Source organism: Pseudorca crassidens, chromosome 14 (genome assembly GCF_039906515.1).
Source record: "Pseudorca crassidens isolate mPseCra1 chromosome 14, mPseCra1.hap1, whole genome shotgun sequence".
NCBI lineage: Eukaryota > Metazoa > Chordata > Mammalia > Artiodactyla > Delphinidae > Pseudorca > Pseudorca crassidens.
Genome location: NC_090309.1, coordinates 73,273,953 through 73,287,840, shown reverse-complemented (window position 1 = coordinate 73,287,840; position 13,888 = coordinate 73,273,953). Strand labels below are relative to the sequence as shown.

Genomic DNA, 13,888 nt, shown 5'->3' with positions numbered 1-13,888 from the left:
GCCCCCCAAACCAGGGATCAAACCTGCACCCCTTACACTGGAAGGCGAGGTCCCAACCACTAGACAGCCAGGGAAGTCCCGATACATGCAGTTTTGATTTGGAAGATTTTGCCAGATTGTCTTCCAGAACTGTTGTTTCAGTCTATACCTTTATCATTAGGTTTTTGAGAGTATCATTTCATACACTTGTGAACTGTTACCGTCTAGCTTTCAAATTTTTTGGAAAATGTCTTCTTAGTCTTTAATATTTAATTCACTAATTACTAGTAAGGTTTTATTTTCCTATTTTTTATTTTTTAGGGTTATTTGTATTTTTTCTAACGGGAATTGCCTATTCACAGTATGCTTTGTTTCTTATCCTGTTGGTTGTTGAACATTTTTCTTATTGATTTGTAGAATTTCTTTAGGTCTTTTGATTACTCATCCTTTTTTTCTTTTTTCCTGTTTTTATGATGCCAGATATTTTCTCTTAGGTTTTTACTAGTCTTTCATTTTGCTTATATTGTCCTTTGGTATACAGAAATTATACCAGTCAGGTCAGTCTTTTCCTTTATGACTTATGTGTACTTTTTAGTTTATGTGAGAAAGGTTTCTTTGCCTAGAGGCATAAAAGTATTCACTTACATTTTTTTAATTATAAAGAACACGTAACATAAAAATTGCCATCTTAACCATTTTTAAGTGTACAATTGAGTAGTATTAAGTACATTCACCTTGTGCAGCTGATCTCCAGAACTTTTTCATCTTGCAAACTGCAACTTTATACCCATTAAATAACAATAACTTGAGATTAAGTTTTCATGTTTAGGTATTTTATCCTCTGACTTTTTTTTTCTTTTTCTTCCTTTTTTTTTACTTTTGATATCTGGTAGGATAAATAAAACTGGTTTGTTGTTTTCATAATTCTCTTTGTTATTTAAATATATATGTATATGCATATACATGTCTTTTCTCTACGTTATTAATATACTTCGTAAGAGGCATGAAAAATTCTGCTAGGATATTATCTGGATTTATATATTAATTTGAGGAAAATTATTTTTATTAGGTATATTGACTGTTTCTACATTCAAACTCGAAAGTTTTGTTCTTTTGGAAACTTAGTTTTCTACTAGAAGACCTTACTCATATTCCACAGAATTCTTTATTCCTAGGTAATTTTTATTTTTGTTTCTTCTGGGACGGAGTGATTCTGATTTTTAAAAAAAAATTGTAGTCCGTCTGTTCCCAGTTCTGATTTCCCCTTTCCCTCCTTTATTTTACTTTACATTTTCACAGCATTTGTCACCTTCTAGCAGATTTGATAATTTACCTATTTAGTATGTTTGTTGTTATTACCTATCTTTCTTACCTTCTCCCCAAATCTAGAATGTAATTTCTACAAGGACAGAGATCTGTCTTTATGAGTTTTATATTCCCTTTGAGTTTTATAAGGATAGATATTCACGTTATATGTAAATAATGACTTTTGGGGAGTCTTTTCCTTTCTAGCATTAATATATTTTTTTCCTTAATTTATTGCATTGAGTAAGCCTTCCAGTACTGTGTTGAATAGTACATGTGATTTCGCACATTATTAACTTGTTCTTAACATACATGAGAATGCATCTGTTACTTTATTCATAGGTATAATGTTTACCATTGGTTTCTGATAGGTTTTAACAAAGTAGGGAAGTTCATTTTCTGTTCTTACCTTGCCAAGAGTTTTTATTTTTGAATTTTGAATTTTATCAATGGGAAAAGGCACATAAATAATCCCTCGGGGAGTTTTCTCTTTGTAGATGATACCACGAAGAGGCAGGAGAGTTGAACATACAGTGGTTGCTAAGAAACAGAAACTGAGGAGACCTTTTGGTCATCTTACAGGGGTGGAGAGACTGTTGGAGTTCAGGGTTACCAAGGCATCTAGAGCTTGAATGACCAAGATGGTGAAGAGAATGTTAGCATAGAGAATTGAACCAAAAGCCTGAACCATGTTTCCACCAGAATTTGTTGCAGATTAGTAAACTGCACAAGCCAATAGGCAGAAAAGTTGAGCTGAAGGTGACTACTAAGAGGTTGAGAAGCTAAGCAGAATTTTCAGCAGTCTCATGGTACTAAAGAGAGGAGTTCTGATACATATCTGAGGCTTTCAGTTGAGATCTCTAAATAACTATATCCTAACAGTAAGGGTGAACCAGAGAAGGAGACCAGGTCTTTTTTTTTTTTTTTTAATTGAAGTATAGTTGATGTATAATGTTACGTCACAGGTGTACAATATAGTGATTCATAATTTTTAAAGTTTTATAGTTATTATAAAATATTGGCTATATTCCGTGTGTTGTACAATATATCATTGTAGCTTATTTTATACATAATAGTTGTGCCTCTTAATTCCATACCCCTGTGTTGCCCCTCCCCTTTCCCTCTCCCCACTGGTAACCACTAATCTGTTCTCTATATGTGTGAGTCTCCTTCTTTTTTGTTATATTCACGAGTTTGTTTTATTTTTTAGATTCCATATATAAGTGTTATCATACAGTATTTGTCTTCCTGTGTCTGACTCATTTCACTTAACATAATACCCTCTAAGTTCATCCATGTTGCTGCAAATGGCAAAATTTCATTCTTTTTTATGGCTGAGTAGTATTCCATTGTGTGAGTGTGTGTGTGTGTGTGTGTGTGTGTGTGTGTGTGTACACATATACCACATCTTCTTTATTCATTTATCTCTTAATAGACACTGAGGTTGCTTCCATATCTTGGCTATTGTAAATAATGCTGCTATGAACATTGGGGTGCATGTTGATAAGTCTTAATATGATTGAAAATTGGCTTCAAATTAGCTTAATCTCTTATTGGATTAGCTCCTGTTGCCTACCAGAAACTAAAGAAAATCTTCTATTGAAAAAGATAATATCAGTCACAGCCTCTACAGTTTTTGTTATGCAATACCTGACATTCAATCTCCAGATTCCAGGCATGCCAAGAGTCATGAACAAGAGAAAAACAGATATAGAAACACATGATCAGATGTGGACTTCAGTGCCACTTCCTTCACCCCTCTTTTGTTTCAGACAAGAAATCTATCATTTGATTTGTTTTTCCCCTATAGTTAAAGCATCATTTCTCTCTTGCCGTTTTCATTACATTTTCTTTGTCTTCAGTTTTCAGAAGTTTAACTGTGAACTGTCTTGATACGGATTGCTTTGGGCTTATGCTGTGTAGGATTCACTTAGCTTCTGGAGTCTGTAAGTTTGTGTGTTTTGCCAAGCTTGAGAAGTTACAAGTTTTTGTTTCTTAGAGGACTTTTTCAGTCTTACTCTCTTTCTTCTCTCTTTTTGGGACTCAGATGACATGGAAGATAAATTTTTTTTTAAGATTTTAAAAAAATTATTATTTTTAAAAAAATAAATTAATTTTTGGCTGCGTTGGGTCTTCATTGCTGCATGCGGGCTTTCTGTAGTTGTGGTGAGCAAGGGCTGTTCTTCGTTGCGGTGCACAGGCTTCTCATTGCGGTGGCTTCTCTTGTGGAGCACAGGCTTTAGGCGCGTGGGCTCTAGAGCGCAGGCTCAGTAGTTGTGGTGCATGGGCTTAGTTGCTCCACAGCATGTGGGATCTTCCCAGACCAGGGCTTGAACCTGCGTCCCCTGCCTTGGGAGGCGGATTCTTAACCACTGCACCGGGGAAGTCCTGGAAGGTAAGTCTTTTGTTGTAGTCCCACAGGACCCCAAGGCTTTGTTTATTTGTTTTCAGTTTTTTCTCTCTGTTGTTCAGATTGGGTAGTTTCTGTTGTTCTGTCTTCCAGTTCAGTGATTCTTCCCTCTTTCCTCTCCATTCTACTGTAGTTCTCATCTGTTGAGTCTTTTGTTTCAGTTTTTATATTTTTTCAGTTCTGAAGTCTTTTCTTTTTGGTGTATTTTTTCTTTGTTGAGACTCCCTATCTTTTTGTTTATTTGTTTCAAGCATGTGCATAACTGCTCTTTGAGACATTTTTATAATGGCCACTTCAAACATTATGTCAGGAGGGGTGCCATCAGGGTTCTAAGCCAGGATCTACCTCTCAATAACTTTATGAATCCGGGCAACCTCTGGGGTTTTTATCTGTAATTTAATCTCTATGTACCTCACTTTTCACATGTGTAAAATGGATTAATAACAGTAATTAGTGACAGTAACTGCTTCACAGAATTATGGTAAGGGTAGAGTTAATATGTATAATATGTTTATAGCATTAGCTAAGCACATAATATATGTTCAGTAAATATTACTTAACACTAAAAAAAAAAAGTCTTCATCAGATAATCTTACCATCTTCCTCATCTTGGTATTGGCTTCTGTGGATTGTCTTTTTTCATTCAGTTTGACATATTTCTTGTTATGATGAGTGTTATGAGAGTTCTTGTTATGATGAGTGATTTTTATTTGATACCTGGACATTTTGGATATTATGTTCTGCGACTCAGGATCTTATTTACACATTCTGATGTAGTTGGCTTCTTCTGGCACTGCTCCAACATGGGAAAGAGGGGAGTGCTCTGTCACATTACTGCCCAGAGGGGATAGAAGTCCAAGTTCCTCACTCTGCCTCTGTTGACTCTCAAGTTGGTGGGAGATTCCTCATTACTGCTTGTCAGGGATGGGAGTTCTGGCCTCCACTGACTTTTCCTTGGCTGGGAAGGCAGGTGTGCCTCAGTGTACACCTGTACTGAGGGGGAGGGGAGGGCCTTTTTACTGTTGGGCAGTGGTGAAAGGCCTGACTCCACTAGGCCTCTTCTGACACCAGCCTACACCAGGAAGGGGGAAGTACACCTTCTTACTGCCAGGTGGACATCTAAGCTTTCCATGTGGTCTTCACTGACACCAAGCGGAAGGAGGTCTCATTGTCACCTGGTAGGGACCAACTCCCAAATGGCCTTCTCTGACACCCCTGTGGTGCGGAGTATGGGGTGCCTTGTCACAGTTTGGCAGAGGTGGAAGTCCAGGCTCTCCACTTGACCTTTGCTGGTGATGCTGGCGCCACAGTTCTGTTTTGTTTTGTTTTATAGTGTTTGTCTGGGTATAACAGCTTTTTGTCTAGATTGTTTCTTTCCTGATCTTTTGGCTGGGAGAACAGGAATTTGTTTTGTTTGTTTGGTTTTTTGGAGGGTCTGGGCCTATTGGTATTTCTAGGTTGCCAGCTTCTTCAACTCCAAGTCTAGAATATATAGGGCACAGAAGAAAACCCATAGAACTCACCACCATGTTGTTTTCCTTAGATCTGGTGATTTCTACCTGATCTGCTTTCATTTCTCCACCTTTAGAGTCTTCTTTTTTTTTTTTTTCCCGGTACGTGGGCTTCTCACTGTTGTGGCCTCTCCCGTTGCGGAGCACAGGCTCCGGACGTGCAGGCTCAGCGGCCATGGCTCACGGGCCCAGCCGCTCCGCGCCATGTGGGATCCTCCCGGACTGGGGCACGAACCTGCGTCCCCCGCATCGGCAGGCGGACTCTCAACCACTGCGCCACCAGGGAAGCCCTAGAGTCTTCTTATGTTTGTTATATATGTTGTCCAGGACTTTTAGTTTTACTTAGTGAGAAGAATAGGGAAAAATATAGCTATTCCACCTTCCCGGAAGTGGAAGTCCTCAAGTACTTTAAATTCTTAATTATTTAGTTTTCATTTTAATTAATATTACCTTTTAGTCTGCTTGCCATATGCTTGACTGGGTAGAATTTTATCAGTGTGCCTCACTTATAGGGCTTTAAATTTTTTTTTAAATGAAAGTATGGCTCGCCATCTAGAAGTAGAAGTTTTAGAATTAATCTTTTAGTCTTAATTATTTTGGAGAAAGAGCAATAATTTTCTATATCCCATTTTATTAAAAATATATACATAAAACCTCTAGTTTTTGTTTGCTTCAAGAGAATGTCCCAAGGTAGCTTATGTATTAATTATGAATATCTTAATGAATTTAGAATACTACTTTAAATATATTAAATTTATTTACTGCCACCACCCTCACCCCCACCCCTACTCTCATTTTCTAGAGCGGATTGCATTAATTTCATGTGATTGATCCAAATAGCTATGACTGACTGTAATACTGTTTTCCTGATTTCAGGCTCTCTTTACAACTACGTCAGAGGTTGAATTAATATGCTAAGAAATCATTAAGTACTGTTCTGAGGGGTTTTGAAATAAATGGGGTAAGTTTAATATCCTCTTAAATACTACTTGGATTTTTATAGTGAGTTCCTGATTTCGGCCTGTATGTGCCAGACATGAAGCTGGACGCATCAAGCGGGGAGAATATCTTCACTTTGATTTTGCTGTTTGCTTGTAGTGCTTTTCAGTTTTCTTTTGGATCAGGAGCCCCTTGGAGGGTTTACTTAAAGCTGTAGTTACTTTTCACAAACATTCACAGACGTTCAGAGAGTTCGAGGACCTTCTGAAGTCCCCCAGAGTTCACAGGCCTTGGGTCAACCATCTCCTCTATAGCTTTTGAGACTTTTTTACGTGCTTTGTTGCTCTTTTAAATATCACAACGACCCTGAGAATTAGTGGCTTGTATTCATATTTAACAATGAAGAAACTGCTGCTCAAAGTGGTGTGTGATTTATCTGGTCATGTAGCTGTCAAACATGAGTCTAGAATTGAAGACTTTCCTAAATTGTGACAGTTTCTCAGGGGGGCATCAACATTTTCTAAGGTTCTTGATACTTAGTGTCAAAACAAATACTTTTACCCTTTTTATTTGCCTTTTAATTTTTTTTTTTTTTTTGCGGTATGCGGGCCTCTCACCGTTGTGGCCTCTCCCGTTGCGGAGCACAGGCTCCGGACGGGCAGGCTCAGCGGCAATGGCTCACGGGCCCAACCACTCCGTGGCATGTGGGATCTTCCCGGACCGGGGCACGAACCCGTGTCCCCGGCATCGGCAGGTGGACTCTCAACCACTGCGCCACCAGGGAAGCCCTTGCCTTTTAATTTTATATGTTTTCTTTCTTATGTATAGAAGTTTAGAAGATAAGTATGTATTCAGATTTCTTCTAATTTTTTCTCTTTTCTTTTTTCAGTGTAGAAAAATCCAAAGATTTGACACACTTAAGTGAATGCAGACACACACATATACTTAGACTTTTTTAAATTTTAAAAACATAATGGGAATCTAAAAGAAAAGAAAAGGAATGTCATTTAAGTTGCAATTATTTGACTTCTTTTTGTCATATGTTTATTGGCTGTTGGTCTTCTATCATTTAAAAATTTTTTTAACCATTTTTTAAATTGAAGTATAGTTAATTTACAGTGTTGTGTTAGCTTCAGGTGTACAGCAAAGTGATTCAGTTATATATATATATTCAGTTATATTCAGATGTGTATATATATATATACACTTTTCCAGATTCTTTTCCACTATAAGTTATTACAAGACATTGAGTATAGTTCCCTGTGCTATACAGTAGGTCCTTATCTATTTTCTATATAGTAGTATATATCTGTTAATCCCAAACTTCTAGTTTACCCTCCCCCCCAACCTGCTATACCCTCTAGTAACCGTTTGTTTTGTATGTCTGAGTCTGTTTCTGTTTTGTAAATAAGTTCATTTATATCATTTTTTTAGATTCCACATATAAGTGATATCATATGGTATTTGTCTTTCTCTGTCTGACTTACTTCACTTAGTATGATCTCTGGGTTCATCCATGTTGCTGCAAATGGCATTATTTTGTTCTTTTTTTATGGCTGAGTAGTATTCCATTGTGTATATGTACCACATCTTCTTTTAGTATTCCATTGTATATATGTACCACATCTTCTTTATCCATTCCTCCATTGATGGGCATTTAGGTTTCTTTCAGGTCTTGGCCATTGTAAACAGTGCTGCAGTGAACATTGGGGTGCATGTATCTTTTTGAATTAGAGTTTTGTCCAGGAGTGGGATTGCAGGATCATATGGTAACTCTATTTTTAGTTTTTTAAGGAACCCCCATACTGTTCTCTATAGTTGCTGCACCAGTTTGCATTCCCACCAATAGTGTAGGAGGGTTCCCTTTTCTCCACACCCTCTCCAACATTTGTTATTTGTAGACTTTTTAATGTTTAATGGTGGCCATTCTGACTGGTGTGAGGTGATACCTCATTGTAGTTTTAATTTGCAGTTCTATAATAATTAGCAATATTGAGCTTCTTTTCATACACCTGTTGGCCATCTGCATAAATATTTTTTGTTTAATCTTTCAGAATTTTTATAATTATGTTATGTAGAAATCTAACTTTTTTCTCGTAAATTAGTTAATTCTTTCTGATAGCATTTATTGAATGTTTCTTTTCTTGCCCACTGTTTGAAGTCTACCTTTATCATATATAAGATTCCCATATATACGTGTATTTGTCTGTCTATATAATGTTCTTTTGATCTCTTTTTATGTTTATGCTTTTTTTTATGTTTATGTTTATGCTATATATTTATACTCTTTTTTTTTACATAATTTATTTTATTTATTTTTGGCTGCGTTGGGTCTTCGTTGCTGTGTGTGGGCTTTCTCTAGTTGCGGCGAGCGGGGGCTACTCTTTGTTGCGGTGCACGGGCTTCTCATTGCAGTGGCTTCTCTTGTTGCTGAGCATGGGCTCTAGGCACACGGTCTTCAGTAGTTGTGGCACGTGGGCTCTAGAGCACAGCCTCAGTAGTTGTGGCGCACGGGCTTAGTTGCTCCGCGGCCTGTGGGATCTTCCCGGATGAGGTCTCAGACCCGTGTCCCCTGCATTGGCAGGTGGATTCTTAACCACCGTGCCACCAGGGAAGCCCTGTCATACTCTTTTTTTTTTTTTTTGCGGTACGCGGGCCTCTCACTGCTGTGGCCTCTCCCGTTGCAGAGCACAGGCTCCGGACGCGCAGGCCCAGCGGCCATGGCTCACAGGCCCAGCCGCTCCGCGGCATGTGGGATCTTCCCAGACCGGGGCACGAACCCGTGTCCCCTGCATCGGCAGGCGGACTGTCGATCACTGCGCCACCAGGGAAGCCCCCCATACTCTTTTAATGTTATATTATTTAATGTAACTTTGAAATTTTCTCTCACTAGACTTTCAAAAATGTTTGTCTTGCTCTTTTTTTTGGTAGTAATTCTTACAGACTTACTTTAGAATATATTCATCAAGTTAAAACAATAAGGATATGAAGGATTTTGATTAGAATTGCATTGGGTTAAAGATTCATTTGGGGGAAAAAATGATACCTCTTTATTATCTATACTTATGCACCTTGTGGAATTCTCTCTGTCTCTGTACTCTTGGGGACTTTGCTTATGTTCTCTGGCTCCCAGGGGTCTTTTCCTGGCCTTCTCATTAGAAAGCTGAAGTTGCTTTCTCTCAGAGTCTTGGTGCTACCCCCTCCCCCCGCACCTCACTGTTGCACAGTTATACCCCACTGAGGCCCTCCTGGGTTGAAAGGTTAGGGGGAAAAAAAGGAGAAGTGAGGAGTTCCCCCACTCCAATACTCTTCATACAACGATGGCTCCTTTTTCTAGTTCCTTAGGAGGTTGGGGCCAGTTTTCTCTTAGGCTTTTAGGTTTCCTGCCTCAGTAGTATAGCTTTATAACTTGGACTGTCTTCAGAGTGGGTCAGAAGAGAAAGAAAAGAAAAGGAACTGGAAACCTCACCCCCAAACTTATACACTTTCCAGCTTGCAGATGACCCTTTTACTCCAGTGAGAAAGAGGGGCTTTCTCTTGGAGTTTTTGCTATGTGCCTCTGCTGCGTAATTCTGGGACTCTACCCACCCTCATGTTAAAGTGGTAAACAAAGAAAGGGTTTTCAAAATAGAGTAAACTCACTGCCCTATTGCTTATTCTTCAAGTTTTGACTTCCCTCCCCAATGTGCCTGCCATTGTTTATTTTTCAGAGTTCTCAGGTAGTTGCTTTTAGGATTCTCTCCAAAGTTTTTACTAGTTATGCAGATGGCCAACTAGTGGGAGAGATGTAATGGGCTTACCATCTTGGCTGTCACTGAAAGTCACGTTATTTCATTTTGAAAATTATTTTTATTTTCTAAAAATTCTTTTTTGTTGGTTGCTATATTTTATGAACAGAGTTTTTTTATTTTATGGATATATTGGCCTCTTTTTTTAAAAAATAAATTTATTTATTTTTGGCTGCGTTGGGTCTTCATTGCTGCACGTGGGCTTTCTCTAGTTGCAGTGATTGGGGGCTACTCTTCATTGCGGTGTGTGGGCTTCTCATTGCGGTGGCTTCTCTTGTTGCGGAGCACAGGCTCTAGACACGCGGGCTTCAGTAGTTGTGGCACACGGGCTCAGTAGTTCTGGCTTGCAGGCTCTAGAGCGCAGGCTCGGTAGTTGTGGCGCATGGGCATAGTTGCTCTGCGGCATGTGGGATCTTCCCGGACCAGGGCTCGAACCCATGTCTCCTGCATTGGCAGGTGGATTCTTAACCACTGTGCCACCAGGGAAGCCCCTATATTGACCTCTTGAATCTCTCTGAAGATACAAATATAAGCTAAACATCTTATTTCTTTTTTTTTGCTTTACTCTCTCTTCTGTGGGTCATGGTGCCTGTGCTTTTTCACCTTAGTGCCTCTCTTAGTTTTCATTAAGTAGCTGGTGATTCTTGGCTTTTCTTCTTTATAGAATTTTTAAATGAATGTCTAAATCAGTGGTTGCCCAACTTGAATACATGTAACAATTCCTTGGGGACCCAGTTTAAATGCAGATTCCTAGCTTCACTCACAAAAAAATCTGATTCAGTATGTCTGGGGTGCACCAGTATGATTCAGTATGCACTTAAACAGTTTAAATGATTCTGATGCTGGTAACATCTTGGTAACTGGTGTAATTTGGTACAGGTCAGTGTTCTCCTTTACAAAGCATTGTCTTCCACTGAATATCATTGCTGACCACAGGACTCTGCCAGTTGGTTTCCTACTTGCTGTGGTAAATGGGATGTGGATTCCTCCCCACCCCACCCCTTTTCTTTGCATTTGCAAAGACCAGGCTAACAAGCTTGTCCCTGTCCCTCCTTCAACTTCTGCTATAGGGAAGGAATTTATCTGCAGGGAGAGTTCTGATTAGTTCTGAGTTATCTTCCCTCGATCACAGTCTATCGAGATTGTCCTTAACCTGCTATTATCTTCAACTCAAAGTTCACACTATAAGCCCTCTGACAGAGACTTTAAACCCACAGTAAGTGCTGTGGCCAGCATTTACTCTTTATCATCAGAGTTGTACTGGTCATCTTCGGTGATTTTTCACTCATTTGTTCTGTGGCCTGGCATGAGGTGTTTAAGAAGGAGAAGAGATAGACGCTCAGTCTGCCATCTTGAACTGGAAGTCCATTGTTACTCTTAAAGCGATGTTGATTTCTATTACGCCAAGAAGTTTTTCTTTTGAATACTCACATAAAATAAACATCATAAAATCTGTAGCAGGATCACAGCTTACTCATACTCACTTAGGTGTGCAAAGAAAATATAGCTTCTTTATTTTTCTATAAGTCATCTCTTCCTTTTGATGAACTCTGGGAACTGGGTAACTGGAGGAAGAGTACCAGTCTTACTCCAAGCTGGTAAACTAAGTCTTATGTGGTAATTTAAATTGATCTCTTTGGATATTTCAGTCTCTGTTTGGATACTAGTCATTCAAGTATCATCTCTTCTCTCATGCCTTCCCACAATGGAATCCAGACTTATGGGTGCTTGTGTGACCTTGTAATCATGGAAGGATACCAGAACCCTCAATCCATGTGCTATCTTCTCTGTTTCTCACTGGTCTCTCCTTTAAAGTAACTGGTCAGGCTATTCCCTGGAATTGTGACTACTGTGGTGCTTTTGTCCTTGGGTATTCTTCAGATATCTGAAGCTGAAGTTTACAACTGATGTTACTTGAGATCTGTTTTCTTGGTTCCCAGGATGTATTGCCATCTTCCCAGGTGTCACAGGTAACCTGATGTCTGGCTAGGGATTCCCATTGACTCGCTAGCCAGGTGGTCTCTTTTCCAGGCCTCTGCTATGGAGCTACTTTGCCCCTATGACAATGACCTCTTCTGGCAAACTCAACATCCAGCATCTTAAGTTACCTTTCCTGAACTACTTTACAGCACCCAGGAATTTCCCAGAGCCTTCCATGGCACAGGGGAGAAAAGGGAGACCCCAGAGCCGATCTCACACCTTCCTCAATCTGATTGTGCTTCTGTGCCTATGCTTTGATGTGGCTCTCTCCAGCTTGTGCTAGATGTGCATGAGGGGAGGTAAAAGTTTGGTTGGGGGGCAGGGCAGTTGGGGCCGTGCAGGATGTTACTGGAAGGCAGTGACTTCGCACTTTCTCAACAGGAAGCAGAGCAAAATCCATTCTAACTCCCAGATTTCCCCACTCCTTCAAACATTCCTTTCCTTTTGCAACCTCCAGCTGGAGAGGGTAATGGGAGTACTGGGCTGATCACTTGCTTCTCCTGTCTCTGTTCTACTTCTTTATCCCACAGTCCTTTGGCCAGAATCAGGAATTTGAGGCTTTAATTTACAGTCTCTAGGTTTTATCCTCCTTCTACCCTAGGTAGTAGGCATTATGTTCTAGCTGTCATGAGCAGAAGGGATATCTGCTCTACAAAGTGGAAGAAACTGTACTCTGAGTCTTTCAGGCTTGGTCAGAAAATATTAGTGTTAAAAAAATTTTCCTTCTTTGGGAAAACCAGACTGTTAAGACTTAATCTTGCTGCAAAATCTTTTCTTTAATTCAGAAGGTGAGCATTAAATATTTCTCTTTTATATTTAAACTTCTCCAAGGAAATGGATGCTACTCATAGAATAGTAGGGAAGTAAGTAGAAGGAAATGCAAATGGGAAAAGCATATCAACAACTGCTTTCATAATCATTAGGATATATCTACCCTCATTACTCTTCTTTTTCAAAATTTCCTTGTTTTTTCTTACAGATTTACTCTTATTTTTTTTACTTTTTATTTACTCTTTTACTCTTTTCTTATATGATTATGTTTCTAAAACACACTTTGGTTTTTATTTGACTTGTAATAAGCCTATAACTTTCAGATCACTTTTTATCTTTTTTTTTTTCCAACATCTTTATTGGAGTGTAATTTCTCTACAATGATACATTAGCTTCTGCTGTATAACAAAGTGAATCAGCCATACGTATACACATATCCCCATATTCCCTCCTTCTTGTGTCTCCTTCCCACCCTCCCAATCCCACCCCTCTAGGGGGACACAAAGCACCGAGCTGATCTCCCTGTGCTATGTGGCTGCTTCCCACCAGCCATCCATTCTGCATTTGGTAGTGTATATATGTCCATGCCACTCTCTCACCTCGTCCCAGCCTACACCTGCCCCTCCCTGTGTCCTCAAGTCCACTCTCTGTGTTTGCGTCTTTATTCCTGTCCTGCCCCTAGGTTCTTCAGAACCATTTTTTTTTTTTTTTTAGATTCCATATATATGTGTTAGCATATGGTATTTTTTTTTAAACATCTTTATTGGAGTATAATTGCTTTACAATAGTGTGTTAGTTTCTGCTTTATAACAAAGTGAATCAGCTATACATATACATATATCCCCATATTGCCTCCCTCTTGCGTCTCCCTGCCACCCTCCCTATCCCACCCCTCTAGGTGGTCACAAAGCACCAAGCTGATCTTCCTGTGCTATGCGGCTGCTTCCCACTAACTATCTGTTTTACATTTGGTAGTATATATTAGTCCATGCCACTCTCTCACGTCGTCCCAGCTTACCCTTCCCTCTTCCCGTGTCCTCAAGTCCATTCTCTACATCTGCATCTGTATTCTGGTCCTGCCCCTAGGTTCTTCATAACCATTTTTTGTTTTTTTTTTTTTTAGATTCCATATATATGTGTTAGCATATGGTATTTGTTTTTCTCTTTCTGACTTACTTTGTATGACAGACGCTAGGTACATCAAC

At 39.3% G+C, this 13,888-nt stretch overlaps 1 protein-coding gene across 8 annotated transcripts in view; it reads left to right on the top strand.

Annotated features, from left to right (window-relative positions):
• Positions 1-13,888, top strand: part of NCOA1 (nuclear receptor coactivator 1) — a 254,204-nt gene that overhangs the window by 87,361 nt on the left and 152,955 nt on the right. Inside the window, exon 3 of one of the 8 annotated variants that reach the window (XM_067703563.1) lies at positions 6,082-6,166. The exons of the other annotated variants lie outside the window; for them this stretch is intronic. The gene's annotated coding sequence lies outside the window, so the exon portion shown is untranslated. The remainder of the gene's footprint in view (positions 1-6,081; positions 6,167-13,888) is intronic. 8 annotated transcript variants of the gene reach the window in all.